General features: G+C 49.2%; 1 protein-coding gene across 5 annotated transcripts in view; it reads right to left on the bottom strand.

Moving 5' to 3' along the window:
- Window positions 1–22107, bottom strand: part of CTBP2 (C-terminal binding protein 2) — a 162861-nt gene that overhangs the window by 106113 nt on the left and 34641 nt on the right. For 4 of the 5 annotated variants that reach the window (XM_060286816.2, XM_030832023.2, XM_060286817.1 and 1 more), the window contains one exon: window positions 7471–7574. The gene's annotated coding sequence lies outside the window, so the exon portion shown is untranslated. Of the gene's footprint in view, window positions 1–7470; window positions 7575–8313; window positions 8468–22107 lie in introns of those variants that run through there. The other variant, XM_030832024.3, reaches the window with a different exon arrangement.

Here is a 22107-nt window from a genome sequence, read left to right as displayed (position 1 = left end):
AAGATTCCATGTTAACAGAGAACTAATCCTGAATCCGAGTCCATTCACAAGACCTTTGTCTACTTTCACCTGATAGAGTCAGAAGCCTCAGCGTCATCAGAGAGTCTGAAGTCCTGGGTTTCTGTGTTACAATGACTGGGCAACCCTCCTGCACCAGCGAACATGAGTGAGGACCCAAATGTGTTAGGGGGTGATGGGCACCCAGCAAAGACAAGCCCAGTAGGTTATCAATATTGATTAAGAGATGCAGATGAGGCCAAGGGCATCCTGAGTCAGTATCTTGCAGGACTGCGCACCCACCCTCCCACAGCGCTTCTTCCACATTTCCATTCCTGGGTTGTGGACACCTGTCTTCAGTCTGCAGAAGGGGTGGGACGCAGGTGGCCGTGACCGGATGAACCGAGGGGCACCCAGTAAAACTGCATTGCCCCAAAGCTCCTCCTGAGAAGGGGGAAGGGCTGTTTTGAGGCTCCGGTGTCCAGAACGAAAGCACCGCCCAGCAAACAGCCCCCCCACCCCGGACCTGACGAAATGGATCGCTGCCCTGCGCTGCTTCAGCTGAATTTTTCAAGGAGTTGCAGGTTACACCCTGCTCAGGCCAACAAAGGTTTCCTTTGAGTTAAACAATGTATAGCTGAACCAGAAGAAGGGAGGCGACCACAGACCACGTATTGAGTTACAAGACACAGGAACCAGATATCTTTGCCACGAACTCATTTTCTGCAAATCTCCTGTATTAAAAGACAGCACAATACCGTCCGATAAATCAAGGCTGCTCTAAGCGGATCCAACTGGAAGCTCACGAGGACATCTGATCCACCAGCCTCGAGAAAAGACGGAATGGGGGGTCCCGGGTGGGAGCCACTGGAGTTGATCAGTAGACACATATGAAGAAATGGAAATTAAGCACTGGCAGCAGATGTTCGGAACTGCTACGCACCCGTGGCTTGCGTTTTTGACCCCCACACATTCGCATTTTTTCCCTAACGTTCTATCTTCTTGCCGAATATAATTAATTTCAACAGCTTCTGTAACTTACCCCACAGGTTGTTGCTGTTTCCTTTACACAGTATACTGCTGAGAAATTGATTTGTTTGCTCCCTCTGTCTAAAGGAACCACGTTATGAAATATGTATAAATGTCACTGCTCGGGCTGCTGCTGAAGAGAAGGACAGAAAAAATGTCCCATCTTACTCCTTGCACAGGGGTCCACTCACGGCAGACATTCTTGTCCGTTACCAGCCTGCCTGCTCACGCACAAACCAATGAATTACGAAGCATTTTCTTTTTAAACCTCCTATTTATCTTTAACTGGTAGGAGTCTAAGAGAATTATCTCTTTTTTTAAAGGGAATTATCTCAATTGCTACGTAGAAAGAGTGAATTGCAAATGTGTTCAGTTAACCAGGAAGACTTTGTTTTTAACAGCACGGGGCCAGGTGGGAGTTGCCAAGGTTGCCAAAAATAAAGGAATCAATAAAGCAAATGTGTTGAGCTGCTTGTTAGGTGGACGCTAGGGAAGGGGGAAGCCGCAGGCAATGGTCCTGGGGACAACCTCCACCGGGGACCACTGAATCCTCAGACATTTCCTAAAGCCTTACTTCGGAAAATGCACCAAATCAGGATCCAGAAATTAAATGATGAAGAACTCTGTAAGTACCCCGGTTCTTTCCGCATCACGTGTGGGCTCTTTCTTGAGCTGTGGAGTATTTCCTTAGCATTTGCAGCTGAGGAATTTGAGGCTAAGTTGAAAGTAATGCCAGATTTACACCTGAACCTGGAGAGATGCTGTGTTCCTCCACAAAAATCTAAATGGAATGATCACCAAAATGACCTAAAAGTAAGATTATATTTTAAAAAGATGTTATTGGCCCAATGCATTCTAGAAATAGTAGTTACGTTGGCAGTGGTAACACACAAATGCTAAACAAAAATATTTATACAAAGAAATAAGCTCTTCGTCTCCCATTAATGACACCCAGAGCGCTGGATTGAGACCCAAACATTTTTAAATGAGAAAGCTCATTTCCCCACCCACTCACACAGTGACATGAACATCCTCGGTCTGAAACTTACAGCAAACATGAACTATCATTTCCTTCAACATGCCTGGCCCTTACCCCGCGCAGGCTCGCGCCTCCATCCACTCCTCCCATTCTCCCTCCCTCTCACACATACATGCTCCACGTCCCAGGGAAATGGTAAGGAGCAGACCAGTGACAATGGCCTCTAGTTGTCCCATAACCTGGGGCTGCTGTTCCTCTGTCTACTGGGAGGCCAGGGGCAGAAATGCTTCTGTGTGGCGTCTGTTCAGGTTCCCATCGTGGCTGGCCTTAGAGGTGCTTTCTCTGCACACAGCCACACCCCTGGGGACAAGGGGCAGCCCATGGTCAGCCCCCCTTCCCACGGACCAAGTGCTTGAGGCAGGGATGGACCCCACCATGCACACGAGAACGTGAACTTCCCGGAAAGCTGAGGACCCCAGAAGTCATCACGACAAAGTCATCACTACAGAGGGATCCTGCATACTGGCAAAGCAAGTCACAGGACTGCGGTGTTTCAGCAGGGACCAAGGGAACCCTGAGCCTGGGGTTACGCCATCGGTGTCCAAGCCGCAGGTCTACTCATGGGCCCCGTGTGCTGGCATATGATCTCAGCGTCAAGTGCTTCGCTAATAAAACAGGGATCTTGGGGCTTCCCTGGTGGCACAGTGGTTGAGAGTCCGCCTGCCGATGCAGGGGACACGGGTTCGTGCCCTGGTCCGGGAAGATTCCACATGCCGCGGAGCGGCTGGGCCCATGAGCCATGGCCTCTGAGCCTGGGCGTCCAGAGCCTGTGCTCTGCAACGGGAGAGGCCACAACAGTGAGAGGCCCGCATACCGCAAAAATAAAAATAAAAATAAAAATAAATAAAACAGGGATCTTAGCCAAGGTATAGGATCTTGGGAAGAGAGGGCCACATACCTAGTATGTCCGCGCGCAACGCTGTATGGCATGCTCAGTATTGACCCAAGCCCTGCTCCACCAGGAGAGAGGGCCGTGGCCCCGCTGCTCTCCTGTGGCCGCAAGGAGCCATCCCTCCCAGGCACAGACTTCCAGCAGGAACACAGCTTGGCAGAGACCCTCCCTGGCCGGGAACCCCAGGAAGTACAGGCAGGCTGGCTTGTTGCGGACACATGGATGACAGAGTTCCGGGCCTCCCTGGCCTCGCTGGTTGATTAGAACCAGTCCTGAGGGCTGGGAGGTGGGGACAGCACCAGCAGAGCAGTGACCCACCAGAAGGTAGGGGCCAGGGGCCTGACCCCCATGTGACCGGGACAAGGACAGACTTTGAAAACAGAACAAAGGGACTAGGTGGATGATCTCTCTGGTCCTACCCAGGAGCCTTGCTGGGATCTGGAAATTCCCTGGAGGAAAGGACAAGGGCTGAATCAACACCTCCCAGAGAAGGGCTCCTACAGGAACTTGGATCTGCAGCTCATAAATAAAACACAAGCAAGAACCAAGACCCCAGAGCTCCAGCTGAGACCCCTCCTCCCCTCTCCGCAGACAGCAGGGCCCGAAGCTCCACCAGCATCTTCCCTGCCGCCCCCGTCTCGGCCTCCTGGCTGTTTCTCATCTAGAGAGTCCCCTGGAGATGAAAGGCCCAGCATATGTTGCTCTGGTTTGTGTTTTCCGATGTTGGCAGTTGTGCCTCTAGTCTAAAAACCGGAGCAGGATCACACGTCCCTAGTGCAGGCTGCATGGAAAGAGTGGACGGGTGACGGCCAGGGCAGGCCAAGAACTCCAGGGGACCCTGGAGGCCACAACACGAGGCCCAGCATGACCACAGCCAGCTCCCTCCAGTGCTCAAGCAGTGAGAGTCAGACTCACTGCAAGGCGTGGGCATTTATTTCTGGAGTAAAGCAATACTTTCCCTTCTGTTTCGCGGGGAAGAAAGCTGTGCTGGCAGAAACGGGGCGGAGGCCCTAACGGGGCCCACTGGCCACTAAAGCCGTACTCGGACCGGAGCGGCCTGGACCCCACAACAGACCTTGCGAGGCCCTCCCCTCTGAGTCACCAGCACCAGGGGAACCTCAGATCACCTTTCCCTGGGGCTCTGCGGGGCAGGTCAAGCTTCCACATCATCATTGCAATCTGTCAACATAAAGCAGCGCGCAAGCCTCTCTGGGTGCCGGCAGCCGGATACGCTGTCACGTCTTTGACAAACCGCAGCCACCGCTACGCCACCATCATTTTACAGAATAAGAGCTAAGGGCCGTGGTTTGCATTTCCACTTAGCTGGAGACATTTGACAAAAAGCACTCATTTTTCCCTGACGCTTCTGTTAAAATTACAAGGTAACTTGGTACCGCCACAAATATTAATGCTTAATAACAAAATGGCACAAGGAAAAACAATGACCCATCTGAACCACTGGAGAACTAAGTCTGGTTCCAGAAGTCAGCGAACCACGGAGCACGTCGGGGTTTCACTGTAACAAGCGATGACGTACAGAATGGACAGTAAAAGCAGAACAAAATGCAACAGATCTACATGTCGCGTGTTGTCGTTCATTAGTGATGACCAAATGAGCCTCTTTGCACGGGGGGAGGAGGCTGACATGTCTGATTTGAAGTTATGAAAAGAAAAAAGCCACAACCAGACTATCAGGTCTAGAATAATAGAAATAGAATGTTTCTAAGTGAGGGCACGCACAAATATACTAAGGACAAAAACGACGCATAAATGGTTCCACCACCACACAGGTTTGCCATTCCAAGACTGCGACTTTTCATGAATTTTGTGTCTTTTGTCTATTTCCTTCTCTTCTGCCTACATTAAAAAGGATTTGTCTAGGAGATCTCAACAGGTAAGCTACCAGGTTGAAATCAACATGTGGTCCCTTGCTCTGGCTGCAATTCAAGATACCCCTCTTGTGTTGCTAGGTATTGACTGCAGTTGGGGCTGAATGAGTAGCCATCCAACGAGTGGGGTACAATGGACTGGGCACAGTGACAAGCCACAGAGAAAAGAGCCAAGAACTAACACACGCTTCTGGGACACGCGAGAACCACACCCTGTGAGTGTACACAGGGGTGGTCAGGGACGAAGGTTAACCCACTGGCAAGGTGCCCAGTGCTGGGGAGCAGCCAGGCCATCGGGGTCACAGTCAATGTGGGTGAGGTCACAGACACCACGAGGCATCCTCCAGGCATGGTGGCCATGCTCTAATGAGGGCCAACGCCAACATTACACCAAGCTTCTCAAGCTCTTCCAGAGTGCTATCAAAAACTGTTACCCCAAATTATGCCCAAAACACATAAGTGCTGAGAACCACTGTACGAGGCCAATTGTGTGAGCGTGCTAGGTGCTAGGGAAAAATTTGCTATCAGGAATGGTGTTGCAATTTCATTCTGATATTGGATGCATTTATGCAATGTCAATGTTCCTCTCTCTGAGACAGAGATCACTGATAAACAGGATCCCGCAGTGGCTCAATTATTAGGTTGAGTCAAATGAAAATGCTGTTATGTAACCGTTTCTTGATATTTAAGAAGTCCATTTCATCCTTATACTGTGGATTTCCACATTCTTATCTTTAGAGAAGTAGTTTTCCAACCCCGTGGTGTCTACAAAACGTACCAAGCATCACCCTCAAGTCTTGGCACCCAGCCGAGACGCTCCCTCAGGTGAACCTCGGGTGACTTTCTGTGAAGGACTCGAGGATCGGGCACTGGCAGTGCTTGGACATGGAACTGGACAACCGTGGGGGTCTGACGGATTTCCATCACTGTGACCCACTGAAAACATCTTCAGTGCCGTTACCCAATCCTGGAATTAACACCCCACCAACCCCAGGTCCACAAAGAATGTGTACAACAACATCCCGGCCTGAGAACCCCAGGCAGATTCTAGCACGCAGGGTCTTTAAAAAAAGGTTTCTTTTAGAAGAATGAGTGAGAGCCAGAAAAGAAATAAATGTTGGCCTTAAAAGGCAAAGTTGAGTGTATACGGTTGAGAGTGGCCATCATGACTAATAGATATACCCATGTCCCACCCCCAAAAGAAGGTTCACTGATATTTCTAGTTTCTCATCGCCCCAGTACAAAGATTCTTAGAATTGTTCAAAGATTACGGAGTGTCTCTGATAAGTAACCTCTGTGAACTTCATGCTCTGCCGTGGCCTTTGGCTGGGCAGCCTTCTCAGATCACTCTTGGGAAAGGTTTCCGGGTTTCTACAAGGCGGGGGCTCGTGGGGACCACTCCAGTACAACTACTCATGTCACAAATAAGGCCTCCCAGAGGGACCTGCTGGGAAGTGGGCTCCGTGAGCCCAGGTCCGGAGCAGCAGCCCCGGTGTTGGCAACTGACCCTCGTCCATGGGAAAAGGCAGTGAGACCCTTCCCCGGGCCACACCCACTGGTTGGGTTGAGACTGAGGGTCAGTTCGGGCCCCCTGGCGATCACCGGCTAAAGCCGTGCCTAAGGCTGCATTTTAAGGCCAACATTTCTTTCTGTGTTATTATTTATTCCAGACCGTGTGTGCTGGAATCTGCCCAGGATTCTCAGGCAGGGAATCCTGTTGTACAAATTCCTTGTGGGCCTTTGACCTTTCTCCAAACCTGAGGGTCTGTCCTACTCAATACTGCAGGGAACAAGCCTGGGGGTTGACAGAAAGAACGGTGAGAAACGGCTCACACTCTTTTTTCTGGCTTTAAGATGACATTGTCAGCTCAAGGAGAAAACATTTTTTTCAACAGGATAAAAATCAATCATTTCTGAGAAGTTGCCACGTTGAGAGTCTAAGATCTAGGTTTTGTGGGAAATGGCTAAAGGCATGTTGAAATTAACTCAGGACCCCCAAAAGTCCTTGCTATGGACGAAGACTGAACTCTGTTCATTGGTATTTTCTCAACCATACTCCAAATAAGCAGACAGTTGAAGGCTCTCCTCAGCCCACATCCCACATCCCTAATCCATTCCACCAGAAAAAAAACCATTCTATGTTCAAGACATCCTAGAGGTTGGCAAGTCTGAAAATCTTAGCTCATTAAAGATGTACCGTCCTCAGCAAGCTGCTGTCTCCCTAAAGACGTCCATCTACCATTTGCCCAAGCCACTCGTGGACGGTTTCCCCAATTCATTTTTATTCTTTGTAATTAATATGTCGAGAAGTCCTAACACGGCTCCATCCTGACTTGAGTTTCCTGGTGTAATTTCCATTGACTTATCTCTATAGCGGCAGCGGCAACAATCACTTTACACTGAACTATATTGCTTCAGAGTTAATTACATGTATTTTGCTTTTGATAAATGAAAATACCAGATGCAATTAATTGAAAGACAATCAATATGATCCCGCTATTAGATGTCCCGATGAAACATCCTGAGGCTGCCAGCGATCCAGTCATCAACAAACTGCAAACACATTCCAAAGGGGATTTTGAAAAACCTGAACTTTTACCTGGAGATATTTTACAATAACTCACCAATATAAATGTGTCCGCAAACTCTATAGTTCACACGATGGGCTCTCCGTCTTTTTAAGAGAATCCAGCTTCATCGGTTCAAAACCATTTAAGGCGATGAAACCCTGAAAGCAAAATGAATTGGATCAGTGAAGTTGAAGCAGTGATTTCTTCCTTGTTTACATCTAGCCATCCTTTAATTGCATTTTTCCAATGCCTTCGATTCTAAGCTACCAGAGGTTATTAAATGGTTTCATTAAAAATACTATTTGTCTTGCTTTAGTCACACACCAGATCAAATTAAACAGTAGAGCACCAGAACAAATGAACTCTTTCCATCTATTTTGACACGAAGCCAAGTGTGCAACACCAGAAGGTGATATTGTGTCATCGCCGTGAAAATGTCATTTAACTTCTTTGCATCTCCAAGTAGCAAGCAAAGGGACAAAACAATCATATTGTCTTCCAGCAAAAAGTCTTACCAACTGTTTGAGAAATATGGAATTCAGAAGCCCACGGTTTATAAGTGCTATTAGCATAAATGCTGACAACTGTTAATCCACTGTAACTGATGAACGGTTGCAGTTGTCATTAAGAGAAGGCACTTTAACTTACTACTGAAATTGATTACTCAGTTAAGAATTCAATCCTAATGTTCGATAAAATTGCACTTTCTTGGCAAAGGCAATATGAAATGAGGTGATGCATTACACAGCACTCGCATTTATTTTACTATACATGGAATGAAGAGGAGATATATGGGACCATCCACATTATCTGAACCACTTCCTGTGCACACAAAGCAGTAAGAGGGGGCGGGTGGGGAAGTTACTCCTCCCCGGGGCTGACAGAAAAGGCAAACACCTGGGCAGGAGGCGTGTCCAGGTGTCTTTTCTGTGCCTTTCCCACGAAGGACAGATGCAATTTCAATATTGGAGCTGCTATGGCACCGGGGCATCTGTGTTTTAAGGTCGTCCTTTCTCAAGTCCCGTGAGGATGAACTGCTGCAGCCATCCCTGACCATCTCCAAGCTCACCTTACAATCAGTCAGGATACAAATAGTTGATTAATATTTTTTTTTAATGTATGAAATTACCGTAACCAGTTTCCCAGCTGCACTCTACTTTTCAAACCATTCAAAAGAAAACCATACTCCTGTGTTCTCTCTAATGTAAGGAAGGGTCCAAGTCCTGACACCAGCCAGCTCCTACTTCGCAATTACAAGAGTTCACAGCAGGAACAGGGTGGTCTCCATGGTCAGGGTTACCATAATACCCAAGGTCAAGAAGTGATTCACTCCCACTGTGCCTCCACACCACCTTACACCCCAAACTTTCCAATTCAAGGGAGATGGGTGTGGAGAACAGAGACATCCCAGCCTCTGAAATGCTAGGAAGGAGGGACGGGCGTGGGCTCTCAGTAGTTCCAAGCCTCTAATGACACAGTAGTTTCATGTTGACTAAGCATCTATTATTGCCAAGGAACCAGCCTTTGGAGGCAGCGAGAGCTTGCCTAGCAAACTCTCGTCCACCCTTCAAAACCCATACCCTAGACATCTGTGACACCTTCACTCCTGACTGCCAGGCTGTGACATACTCTACCCATCGCCAAGTCTCTAAATGTTTAAATGCCTTGATCACGCATTATTCATCTCCAAAGTCTTCCACGTCTGGGATACAGTAGGAAATCAAATATTTAACTAACTGCATATATAACTGCATATATATATATATACCTGTCTGTAACATTCTTTTCAACTAAGGTCTGAAGACAACGGCAACATGTTAACACCTACCTAATCTTACTGGTGGGCACAGGTTCTTTCCTTGAGATACTTCATAGTCAAAGTAATTAAACAAGGAACAGACAACGCGGACGGTGACGTTTCACGGAATTTTAAGCCAAAAATTCAGAAGAGCCTGCAGACTGCCCGAGCGAACGGTGATGGCTTATTTAGTGGATTAAGAATGTTAAAAAGCTTGGAAGACTGTCAGAATCTTTAAAGCAAGTGCCCATTGTTACGCGAAGGTGGAAAGAAGTACTTAAAAAGAATGCAGCTACAGAAAGGCTAAAAAGGCTAAAAATTCAAAAACACTTGTTTCCATAGATACTTGATGACAGTGCAACAGGGAGTAGTGCCCCGCAGATGTGCCAGGGGAAATGTTCTTGGCAGGATTCCTCCAAGAACTTCTAGGAGTATACAAGACACAGAAACGACTTAGCTAATTAAAATCACCACCGCTCCTCCACGAGCAGCCCCAGGAAGCTAAGCAGGCTCTTCCACCAAGCGACTCGGCCTCGGCCAGTAAATGCCAGGCAGCTCCAAGTTCACTCGCTGCTTCTGGCCGAGGAAAAGGGCATCTATTTTTGGCCCGTATGATCAACCTCAGTGAATGTACTAAACGTCACTTGGCAAATGTGTTCCACCCATAGTTGATGACGATGAGGGGGTGTGCGTGTGGGTGCACACACACACACACACACACACACACACACACACACACACACACACACACACACACACACACACACACACACACACACACACACACACACACACACACACACACACACACACACACACACACACACACACACACACACACACACACACACACACACACACACACCCAGCAGTACCCAGAGCCTGGTGGAGTCCAAGCCAGGGCTGGGGCTTTCATATAGGAAACTTATAAATTCACGACACATCGCCTAGAAGGGTCCCTACCACCTGGATTTTTAGTTTCTTCTTACACCGAATCGGGCATATGAAAATTACCTTGTAAGTCTATAGGTAATAAGTCTACTTTTCTGAAACTGAATGAGATGCACTCTAAAAAGGTCTGGAAGGAGGGGTCCTGAGAGACTCTGCCCCGGCTCATTCCAGGAGGACCGGTCTGGCCCCCACTTGAATTTCGCCCTCTTTCAGAACGGCTCCTGCGCTCTGCTCTGTGCCCTGTGTCATCCAAACTCCAGAGAGAGAAGAGGGGCACACAGGCTCAGCGCGGGCGCCCCGGCATCCCCCCTCAGCCTGCGACAGGCAGCACCAAGTGCCCACCTACTTGCACTTACTCTGCATGAACTTATTCCTAACGTCTCTAACGCTTTGATGTGTCAGCTCCCGTTACCACTCGGGGCCTGCCTGAGCCCCACTTGGATTCTTTGCTCTGCCTGACTCGTATTTGGGTCATCTAGGCTTTAAGACGCCCGTCCTCTGTCCTGCTAGGGCAGGTGGGGGCCCCTTCACCCACTGCTTCCTCCCCTCCCGGATGGCCAGTGAGCAAAAGTGAGGCCTGGCTTGGACATTTATTAGCCGGAGAGAGATCCTCATGTAGTAACTGGACAGAAGCAGGAGGCCCAGGCTTGAGGACAGCACTGGCCTTATCTGGAACCTGCCCTCCTTCACACCGGGCTCATCTCAGATCCAGGGGGCCCCATGCACGCTTACTACTTAAACAGAGAACCAGAAAGTCGTCTGCAGAATCATCCCTTGGCCCCCACAGATTTACTGCAATAGAGGGGCTAGTGGGAGAGGACAAAGGAGAGAGCACGGAGTTAACAGGACACTGCAGAGAAGCAGCCCAGGCTCCACGGGTCAAGGTGACCAACGCCCTGGGACTCTGTCCTGTCTGAGACAGAGAAGGCAGCATCTGCCTCACAGGTGATCAGGTCCTTTCACAGTGGTAATGCCCGGGGAGCTCGGCGCTCGGCCTGTGCACAGCCAGTACTCAGTAAATCCAGTCCTCAGCAGGCTTGGCACGCGGCTCCAGGACACAGGACAAGCTTGTCATCATCAGCGTCTGCTAAGAACCAAACCAATCTCTGCTCACATCACGAGATAAACGGTTCCTGTTTGGCCTAAGAGTCCAATACTCCTCACCACATCTCTGAGGGACCTACACGCTCCCCACCCCCGGGGGGCCTCGCCCTCCCCTTGGTGACAGTCCTGCGGGCATGGCTGTGCTCAGAAAAGGAACAAAGGACCGGGGGAAGAAGCATCCAGAAACCCCGGCCTTCGCTCTCATCAATGTTCTCTTGGCTCAGACGCTGCTGGCTGGCCCTCTCAAGAGGGCGCCTGTTGTTATCGAATGTAAGACTGAGCCCTGCTGAAGTGATGATGTATCGCCTTCCAGGAAATGCTGCTCCGCCCACAGCTGCAGGGCCCACAGCTACCTCGGGGCAACCTGCTGCCCACCAGTGCCTCCGGGCAGGAGGAGCCACTTGCGCATGGGCTGCTGCAAGAGGGACCCACAGACGCGGAACCTGAGCCCCAGCTCAAGGGAGCCGTGGTGACCTGAAGATCCACGTGCAAGCCCTGTGTCAACCTATTCGCCCCTCCTGCTGCACACGCTAGCCACGCAGCACCATTTCAGGGTGTCCGTCTGTGTAAAAGGGGAGTGACCCTCCACGGCGGAATCACGATGAGGATGTGAGGACATGGGACGCGGGTGCCAGGGGCTTGCCCACGTGTCCACAGCAGGGCCTCACAACTATCTCAAGTTCAAGGGCGGCAGGCAGGGAAAAGTCCCGAGTAGATGTGGAACCCAGAAATCCACAGAGAAACCAAATGTCCGCCCCCTAAAACCGACCTGCCCCTATCAGCAAGAAAGAAGACCTTCTGGCCCAAGCGGGACGTGCCCAGACAGAGGTGCCAGAGGCCAAGTCAAGGCCGGGGGCCGCGGCTCCTGGGATACATTCCACGGGACCCCTGAGCAGCCCGGGCCCCTCCCCACCCCCTCCAGCTCCCGGCTCGCACCTGACCACCCTCAGCAGGTCTGCCACACATCCAGGGATGCAGAAGGACCCACAAAGGGATGGCTTCCGGCTGCCCTCAGCTGACTAGGCGGGGTAACCAGAGCTGCATGCTTGGGGGGCTGCTGGGGGCACAGACAGGCATCTCTGAGCAACATGGGGAGTGGGAGGGGCCTGCAGCTGCTAGGATGTGGCCTCTCCCCGCACTCAGAACTCGGGGCCACACGTGTGTGATCTGCCCCTAACCAGGACCTCAGGCTGACACAGTGAAGGCACAAGCCCAAGTCACCTGGGAAGGGCCCCCCTTCCCTCCCCACGTGTATTTATGCGCCTGCCCAGCCTCTCAGTATTAACGCACCCCCAGAAAGGCCTAGCCCATCAGGCACGAAGCAGTGTGGAATTCTGGTGTGCTTGTCACACTGGGAAAACCAAGGAAAAGACTACGTCCTCTGAAGAGGGAAACGCTGGACAAGACGGAATTAACACGGTGTGACCTGACATACTTTCCCCTTAGCTCAGCTGCATCATTCCTTCCCAGGATCCAGTTCCACGTACTACTGCCTAATAGTGAATAAACCATATTAATTAGCTTGGAAACAATTTTCCTTTATTGAGGCAGGAGGACCCTGAAAGCTAATTCTTTCCATGTCCCTATACAGCCACACTGGTGTCAAGACACCTAAGGTCAAATCAACACTTCATTATTACTGCCCACCCCGCCATGTGCGAGAGTTTCAACTTCAATAAGAAAAATGCCCTCCGGGCACAAACTTCACATACAGTCTTTGTAGAGAGAATGTTTACGGAAATTCTGTAATATTAAATATGTTCGGCTGCATTTAGGTTTTAAGAACATGAAAGGGCCCAACAGCCAAGATTTCAGAACTCCTGTCTTCAAATATAAGGAGAGGCAGTGGAAAACTGTAAGGGAAGTCTTGGAACTCTGCCACTTTCTTAAGGAAAACAAAATAGGATATTGTCTCAGTGTTGTCTCAGGTGTAGTCAATTAACGTGTCCGTTCCCCTGCTGCCTTTCAGCTTTCTGCTTTTGCACCCACCCTACAGAGCCGGCAGATTTGAGCCCAGCTAGGTGACCAGGAACTGCCTAGCCTCGCAGCATTAGCTGGGCTTCAATCCTCTGGGGAAAGGCTCTGTTCTCAGTGGCTCCAGCAATGGAGAAATAAACAAGGGCGTGAGGCTGTCAGACTGGCGGGGCAGGGGGGAATTGGAAACAACTGGAGAAATGGACACGGAAAGCACATCGATAAACGGGTGCTGCAAATTCGGCACAACAGGAGCCAAGTTTTGAAAGAAAAAAAAAGTAGTTCAGTGAGCAGCAACCACACACACAACGACGTCATCCTGTGAATTCAAGCTGCGTTCCCACACCCCAAACTGCCCAGCTGGCCCCGAACGTGCAGGCAGCGGGTCTGGGCAGTCTGACTTCCGGTTCCCAGAAGCCTGGCTGGGCCCCCACGAGTCTGTCCCAATGTCAGACAAGCTGGGAAGCCACCCTGTTAACTTTGAAGTGCCCAGAGGAGTGGGGGAGTCCTCGCTGGGGGAGGACCCTCTTCCAATCAGCCTGGCTCAAAGGGAAGCCTGGCCCCTGAGGTCTCAGCCCAATGTATCAGGCAGCGGAGGTGTAAACCCACAAGTCAAATCAGAGACACCTGTAGGTGGCCTTTTGTGGTTTCAAATAGTAACTGAACAAGAAAGCTATCAGCCCAGGCACAAGCGCCTCTAGGAGAGGTTCCGGAACCTGCTGGGAGTGGAAGAGAGATGATGTGGCCCAAGAACAGAGCCCAGCTAGTAGCAACCACGAACCAGTAGGGCATCTTGAAATGAATGCCCTGGCCTCGGTTTTCTCCCAGGTAGAGAGGAGGGCGCAGAAGAGGTGCTGAGTTCCTTTTCTTTTTTAGACTTTTTTTTTTTTTTTTGATGTGGACCATTTTCAAAGTCTCTATTGAATTTGCTACAATATTGCCTCTGCTTTACGCCTTGGTTTTTTGGCCCTGAGGCACGGAGGATACTAGCTCCCAGACCAGGGATCAAACCTGCATTGGAAGGCGAAATCCCAGGGAAGTCCCCCGAATTCCTTTTCATTAGGCACCCCACTGACACTCTGACTGACAAGGGGCACAGGGTCAGACAGTAAGCAGAGGGTCTCTCGATGCTCAGCACAGCAACATAAAACTTATTAAGCTGACAATCTGTAACATAAAATCCAGGGATGACAAGAGCAAAATGTTGAAGAGTTGGTGAAACAAACAGCCCCCCACGCTTCAGTGGGAGTGAGAAAGGGCACCTTTTCTGAAAAGTTAGATTTCATCCCCCCCACCCCATTCTACCCCTAGGAAGTAATTAGAGGAGGAGTAACGATTCACATAAAAATAAACCATCTAAGATGCCTCCCTGAAACAGAAAATAGTTGGATAACTATCTTTCCTGATAACACTATAGAGAAAAACAAATAGCTATCATGTTATACCTACATACATTATGATACCTGTATCTCAACAAATTATTTAGTTTTAAAAATTCAAAAATATTTCACAACTTAGGAAAAACATTTACAGGTTAAATGGAAAAACAAATATAAGACTCCAAATGGTATACGTAAATTTTAAAATATTCTTTAAACGGTGAATCTCATTTGCTAGTGTATGCATACCATGCAGGAGACAGAAAAAACACCCAAGTTGTTAAAAGAAGTTATTTCTCCATATGCTAAGGTGATTTTTAAAATATAAGTCTTTCAGATCATAAAAATTGTATGTTAATCTTCATATTTTCCTCTATTTCTCCATTTTCTGCAAAGAGCAGGTTTCCTACAGTCTGGAAAATGTACAGTGAATTTATGTGGGCTTCTACATCAGGAGAGGGAGCTGAAGCTGGGGATGCAGAGACAGCTGCTGCCTTGGTTCCGGGCCATAGCATCACTGCAGAGTGGCTCTATTTAGGATCTGAGTCTTTAAGTAATAGCTGCACTGCCAAGGTGGGTTTAAAAGGAAGAAAGGTATATCCCCTCCAACCTCATGCAAATTTAATCTAGAAACAGGGTGTCCCTCTTAGGAATGCCAATGCATAGATCTGAATTCCAGTCCAAGCAACCTGGGAGAATCCCTGAGGGGCAGCGGTGAGGGCACCCATGCAGTGGGGATCCCTTGGCTCCCCCAAGGCCTGCAGGAGAGGACAGACACTGCAGCAAGGCAGACTTAGCAGGCTCCAGCCAGAAGAATGAGTAGAGAGAAGCAGAAAATATATATGTGTGTGTGTGTGTGTGTGTGTGTGTGTGTGTGTGTGTACATATATATATATATATGACTTGAGAATCAAATGGCCGAGTCCGCAAGCCCTGAAAAATTACTCACAAGAAGAGTGACCGGATTTAGATACCAGTGCTAAGGATCAATGGACTAAATGCAGAACACTGAGCAGGGAGGAAGCTGGGGAAAGTTAATTCAGCCGAGTAACAGCCCCTCCAGCCCTAGCTCTCCGCAACTGTACCTCCACCCCCACCCCTTTATATGTGCAAAAGGCATTGCATCGGCTGCTTCGTCAGGTTTGTCACTGGTTTAGTTGGTCAGCTCCATGGGGGCAGGGACAGGATATGATTTTTATCTTAGAGAACTTGGAGACCAAACAATAGTGAAGAGCATTAGAATGAGACCACGAGTGGCGCTAGAAAAGCTGCCTCACCTCTGGCTGGGGAGGCTGAGCCCAGGATGTGACCATTCTCCCCTCGAATGTGGGGTTGCACGTGGTGCCGCAGGTAAAGAGCTCAGCACTAAGGCACTCAAATGTTTAACAGATACTTGTTAACAATCCTATTGTTTAACAAACGCTTTCCTAACAAGACCAGGGGAATTCAAGAACCCAGAGTCCTGGGAAGAAAAAAAAAGGCCTAGAGGAAATTAGGTTCAGTTTTATTTCAAACCAAATTTACTCAAACCCGAACCTACAGGTTCAGGGGAGGTTTAAGTTTAAAGTGAAGGGCATCACTGCCATCATGTACGTGCAACCAAAGGAATGACTTGACTTTTGAAAATCCACTTACAGCGCTAGGCACGTCACAGAGAACAATACACAGAGAACCTCCGCAAACACAAATGTGAGTGAAGACCCCAAAGGTGTAATGGAAAGTAAACTCATGGGTCCAAAATATTTTTCCCCTTAGAGGCAACAAATTCTAGTCTTAAGAATAAATCCCAGAGCCAGATGGGACCTCAGAGAGCATCACATCCACAAATGGGGAACCTCCCCCACAAACAGCCTGATACCCACATCAGGATAGCCCCTTCACCTCCGACCAGAGTTCAGACCACCAGGATGTGATGGTCCCTGACACACATGCTGCCCCCTTGTACCCAGAGGAATCCAGGACAAGAGGAGAAAAGCCAAAGGCCAGACCTGCCTACAGCCCATCCCAGCTGCACGAGCCCATCCTGAGCTCCGGGTGGAGTTTTCAGGGCTTAACAGGCTTGATCTAGAAAAAAAGAACCGCAGTTTCTGAAGAAAACGCAAATACTACCTACGGATGCATATGTTATCAAGTAAATAACGCTGGGAATCCTGAACTAACTTCCTCGCTGCCTAATTACTCAGTTGCATTTCATTAACTTTGAAAGTACAGACAACCTTTTAGCACAGGTGTTCATGGGAGTAATACTTCATAAATGCTGTCCTCACTGATATGATGCATGTGTAAATACACACGCATATATGTTTAAAACACAGTGCAAATAAATGTGCTTTCTGAAGGAGCAATGGCTCAAAATTCTCACTGTGAAATTAGATTCTCGGGGTATGTCATTTTAACAGTTCTCATAAAGGCGGGCCAAAGCCACCTAGGTGCCTAGGGCTTCCTCCAAAGAAATCACGCTCACACAGCTTTTACTTCCCTCGTGCACCAGCCCAGAACCCCCTGTGTTATTGTTATGAGTGCTAATAAAACATCAAAATCCAATAACCTTTATCCCAAGTTTTGTTTCAATCCATGCGCACTGTGCAAAAACACACAACACAGATGAACAAAGCTCAAAAGGTGAAGGGGGGGGGGCTCTTCTGCTGGTTTCCCAAAGCAGCCAAGCCATCAGGGCACAAGCTTCTTCAACCATCACCCCATGGACGTCTGCTGAGAACCAGGGCAGGCTAGCAGAGGCCGGAGACGCCTTGTTCCTCCCGACACAGAGAAAGAGTCCATGTGAAGGAAGAGTTGTTTTGCAACTCCCAGGTCTCCATGATGGGTTTCCTCTTACCCAGTGCTCCACTCAGTCTAAGACTGAATCAAAAATCTTTGGGGTGGGGACTTCGCTGGTGGAGCAGTGGTTAAGAATCCTCCTGCCAATGCAGGGAAGATGGGTTCAAGCCCTGGTCCAGGAAGATCCCACATGCCACAGAGCAACTAAGTCCGTGTGCCACAACTACTGAGCCTGTGCTCTAGAGCCTGCGAGCCACAACTACTGCGCCCACAAGCCACAACTGCTGAAGCCGGCGCACCTAGAGCCCGTGCTCCGCAACAAGAGAAGCCACCGCAATGAGAAGCCCGCGCACCGCAACCAAGAGTAGCCCCCGCTCGCTGCAACTAGAGAAAGCTCGCGCGCATCAATGAACATCCAATGCAGCCAAAAAAAAAAAAAAAATCTCTGGGGTGGAATATTCCTCATCAATAAAAGGTAACAGACCAGTGATACAACAACCTGAATGAATTTCAAAGGGAACTGTGCTGAGTGAAAACACTCCATCCCAAAAGGCTACCTACTTTTTGATTCCATTTCTGTAACATTCTTAAGGGACAAAATTACAGAGATGGAGAACAGACTAGTGGTTGTCAGGGTTTACAGACAGGGAAGGAGCCAGGACACTCCAATTCTAGAATTTTCTGAGTAAGCTGGGTCTTGGAAGTCAGCCAGCCCCGTTTACCACCATGTATGTTGGCCATGAACTGTCTGGGCCACCTAAAGTGGGTGTGGCCATAAAAGGGGAACGGTGGGGTGGGGGGATCCTTGGGGTAATGAAACTTGTGTGTCTTGCCTGCGGTGGGGCACGCTGGAATCCACACAAACAACACCACTGCACAGGAGGGAACACACCCAAATGAATGTGTGTGACACTGGGGAAATCTGAATAGTACCTGTGGACTGTATCAGTATCAACTTCCTGGTTATGCTACTGTCACTATCATTTTGCAAGCTGTTACCAATTGGGGATAAAGGAGGTAAAGGGTCTTATTTCTCTTACAACCACAAGTTTAATTACAAAAATAACAAGTAGCTTTGTCCTGTTTTTTTTTTTTTCTTTTGGTCTGTCTGTTGAGTTTGGTGCATGTTGACCAATAAATAGGGCAACTCCTCTCTTTGGTGGACTGTTGTTTACCAGGAGCCTAGCCCGCTGACAGGATTCACACTCTGAACTGGGATCAGCTTCCTCCGGCTGCCAGGGCACACGGCTCCTGAACCCCTGACCTTCTCTGTTGGAGCTGGCAAAGATGCTTGCTACGTAAGTTCTTTCCTGGGAACAGGCACAACTGACTGGTTTCTCTCGCCCAGCTGCTGCCAGACGCCCAGAGCTTCCCAGGTCACATGTGATAGAACAGCCCTGGAGAGGACAAGAGAAAACCAGCCTCCGGGGCTGGTCTGTATAGGCGAGTGGGCACACTGGTGGGGAACCCAGGACTCCCTGATCCCGCATGGCTAAATCGAAACCCCAGGCAGCAGGCTGGAACAGGCCAAGACCGTCCCTGGCTGACACACACAGCTGTACACTGGGCTGGCCACCTTCCAACACCCAGCTCGCTCAGAGAAAGTTCTGGAGCTGGAGTGTCCTAGCAGATTACCAGAGCCAGCGAGCCACCTGTCTGAGAGAACCCACAGCTACATGCCTGCTTTTCCAGCAGCCTAGGGACCTTGTGGCTGCCCTCGAACTCCACATCAGCCTTTTGTGATAAAACTTAATCACACTGTATCAACCTCAAGGTCTTTTGTGGCGTTGTGTGTCTGTCCTCCAAGATCCCCTGGTGCCTCCCTTTTAAGGAGCGCTGGCACAGTCAGTCCTAACACTCCCCGCCACCTCCCTGCTGATTCAAAGAATCCAGGAGGAGAAAATTACAGGAGGAGCATCTTTGCTGTTTTGCCTTTATTGTCTTCAGGGTCACACTTCTTTCCATCCATTCAACAGGAGTTTATCCTTAATGTCTCCCACTGACAATAACGAAAGTACCTCCCTCTCCCCAGAATGCGCCATTAGGTACAAGTGCACAGATGAAGAATATTTCAATCACAATACTGTTTTTTTCAGATTCCATAAACCCTTAAATAGCCATTTACTCAACTAGCTGAGCGCTTTCAGACACTGCCCGGCTTCAAAGCTGATAAAGAAATAACCAGCGACTCTTCCACGGGAATAAAAATTACATTCTACATAAATTAAATATATAATTTGATTAAACATGTTTATGTCTTTGCGATGACATTTAAAATAGAAGTAATCATTTTCTTTCTTAAAAGAAAAACTCTTTCAAATATAATTCGAAGCTGTCAAACCTGTCTCCTGCTACAGATCTGTTAAATGTCACGTACCTTCAAAGGGGGGCGGCGGCTTCCTTTTAAATATGCAGTTCCAAACAGTGCGTTCTGCATCAAGCATGTATTAAAATACACCGCTGGCATTTATCCTGATTAAGTAGAACCTTCTTCCCTTGCTCCTGACGGATCTGCTCGGGGTGGGGGGTGGGGGGGAAGCAGCACCCAGCCCGTCTCTTCCCCATACAACTCCAGAGGGGCTAACGCCTGCACGCTGGCTGCCAGGCACCGGGCTGCCAGGCCCAACACCAAGTCACACCCCTGAACGCCTGAAGGGGGCAAAGGTACCCTCTTATGAGCCCTACGGTTTCCCTCCCAGATATCTCGTTGAACTCTTTGTAACCCAATTTTGGCCCAACTGTAAGACAGCGTTAATCAGATGCAAAGAAAACTCCGAACTCATTCTCCTAAGTCAATGACCTACATATTCAATTGCTTCTTCTCCAACTCAGTAGCAAACACCATGCTATATTTAAACACAGAGCACAGATATATCTTTCTTCTGAAATGCTTAGAGATACAGAATAGGCTTACACTCTAGCCCTCCTTCTCAACTTAAGGAATGCAAACCTTGTCAGCATCAACTTTTTGGGGAACTTAAGAGAACGGTATGGTCCGTGTCTCCACTGTTTTCCTAAGAAGGTACCAAGGGTCATTTTTGAAAAAAGTAAAGGTAAGCAGCATCTTCACTGGAACGCAAGCGAGTGACGCCTGCCTCCCCGGCCCCCGGCAAAAAGCAAGTGCTCACAAAGAAAACAGACCAAAGGACTTAAAGTCAGTTAAGGGTGGGTAACAAGCACGTCGCATACCAAGTGTCCAAAGGAGACGCAAACGTTCCGGGACCAACACCAACTAATCTTGGAGCCAGCAGAGGAGACAGACAGCCAAAGGAACAGAGAGCTCTCAGAGTCTAAGACCGGGGGAGGGGGACTTTTCACTGCCAATCTCTTTGTATCTAACTCAAATTTGATGAAATGTGGGCAAGTCAGCCCCCCCACCCCACCCTGCCCCCAACCACTGATGGAGGAGGATCCTAAGAACATCTGAAGAAGCATCAAGGCGGAGGCTGGAAAGACCAAACAGAAGACGCCCGATCCAGCCCAACTCTGCACCAGCTGCCTTCCTTCCGGGAAAGGGAAGCTGCCCTTGCAGGAAGGAGGGTAAGCAGAGGCCAGGCCCGTGCCTGCACAACTCGGGGGAGCCTTGTAGACAGACTTCCAGTGCAGTGGGCAGCCTGGGAGAGGACCAGGCTGGGTGGGATACACTTCACAACCAAAGCCCAGATCCAAGCCGGAGCTGGGAAACCTCAGCTGCAGACACCTTCCTGCCTCGTCCTATCGTGTGACCTTAGGCAAGTCACTTTGCCCCTGGGAAACCAACTTCTCAAGGGGACAGGAGAGGAATGCTACCCAGACACCATGATTCTGTAACTCAAGCTCTAATTCCATTTAAAACAGGCACTCATGAGACTTGGAGCCAATTTTCTAGTCACTGGGGCTTGAAAGAAAACAAGAGTGTGGAAAAAGAGGAGTTGTAACAGGACCTTCTCTTTTTCTTTGGATTAATGTACATTCCCTTCCTTGGTGACAAACTCCACGCCACCGTATGGATGAGAAGGGCCAGTAATCACCACGCGTGAGGCTAGATCCTGCAAACTGACCTGTGGCAGCAGCAGTGAAGGCGGGAAGCACGGGTGAATCAAAATGTGTAGAGGGGGACCTTCGGCTTGGTTCCTGAACCCCCAGCCTCCTACTAAGAGGGGAGCCTTCCGAGTTAACGCCACATGTGCTCCCATCTCCCCACGCCGGGGGCCCACAGAAGCCATCAGCCTGGCCGCCTCCCCCGCTGCACGGTGGACTCTCCCGGCTGCAGTGCTGCTTCTTGCGCCTTGCTATCAAGGTTATTGAACCCAATATATACACACATAGCTACAGCTCTCTATACACACATATCCAACACATCCAGAAACTCTGGTGTGGACTCGTGATGGTCAAAGCCAACAGCCCTTTCTCCTCTGCCATCTACCTTCCCAGCTGTACCACACACCCGACCCACACCACCCTATCCATTCTGATACTGCACCAGCAGAGAGGCAGGTACTGCTGAGAGGGAGATTGTGGAGATAAAGGAAACATAACCTTGTCTTCACGGAGTTCCAACAAGGAACAAAGAACAGAACTCCAAGTGCTAGAGAAGCAGACGTGAAAGAAGGAGAGAGTGCAACTCTGCCTCAGCTCCCACTCAGATGCTCCCAAGTCAGTTTCCTCGACGGTCCCTCCAAGGAACTCCAGATGCCCCTCACCAGCCGCCTTCTAGACACCTCCCCT

This window comes from Globicephala melas, chromosome 16, assembly GCF_963455315.2.
Source record: "Globicephala melas chromosome 16, mGloMel1.2, whole genome shotgun sequence".
Taxonomy (NCBI): domain Eukaryota; kingdom Metazoa; phylum Chordata; class Mammalia; order Artiodactyla; family Delphinidae; genus Globicephala; species Globicephala melas.
Note: the sequence above shows the minus strand (reverse complement) of the source record. Positions and strands in the feature narration are given on the sequence as shown.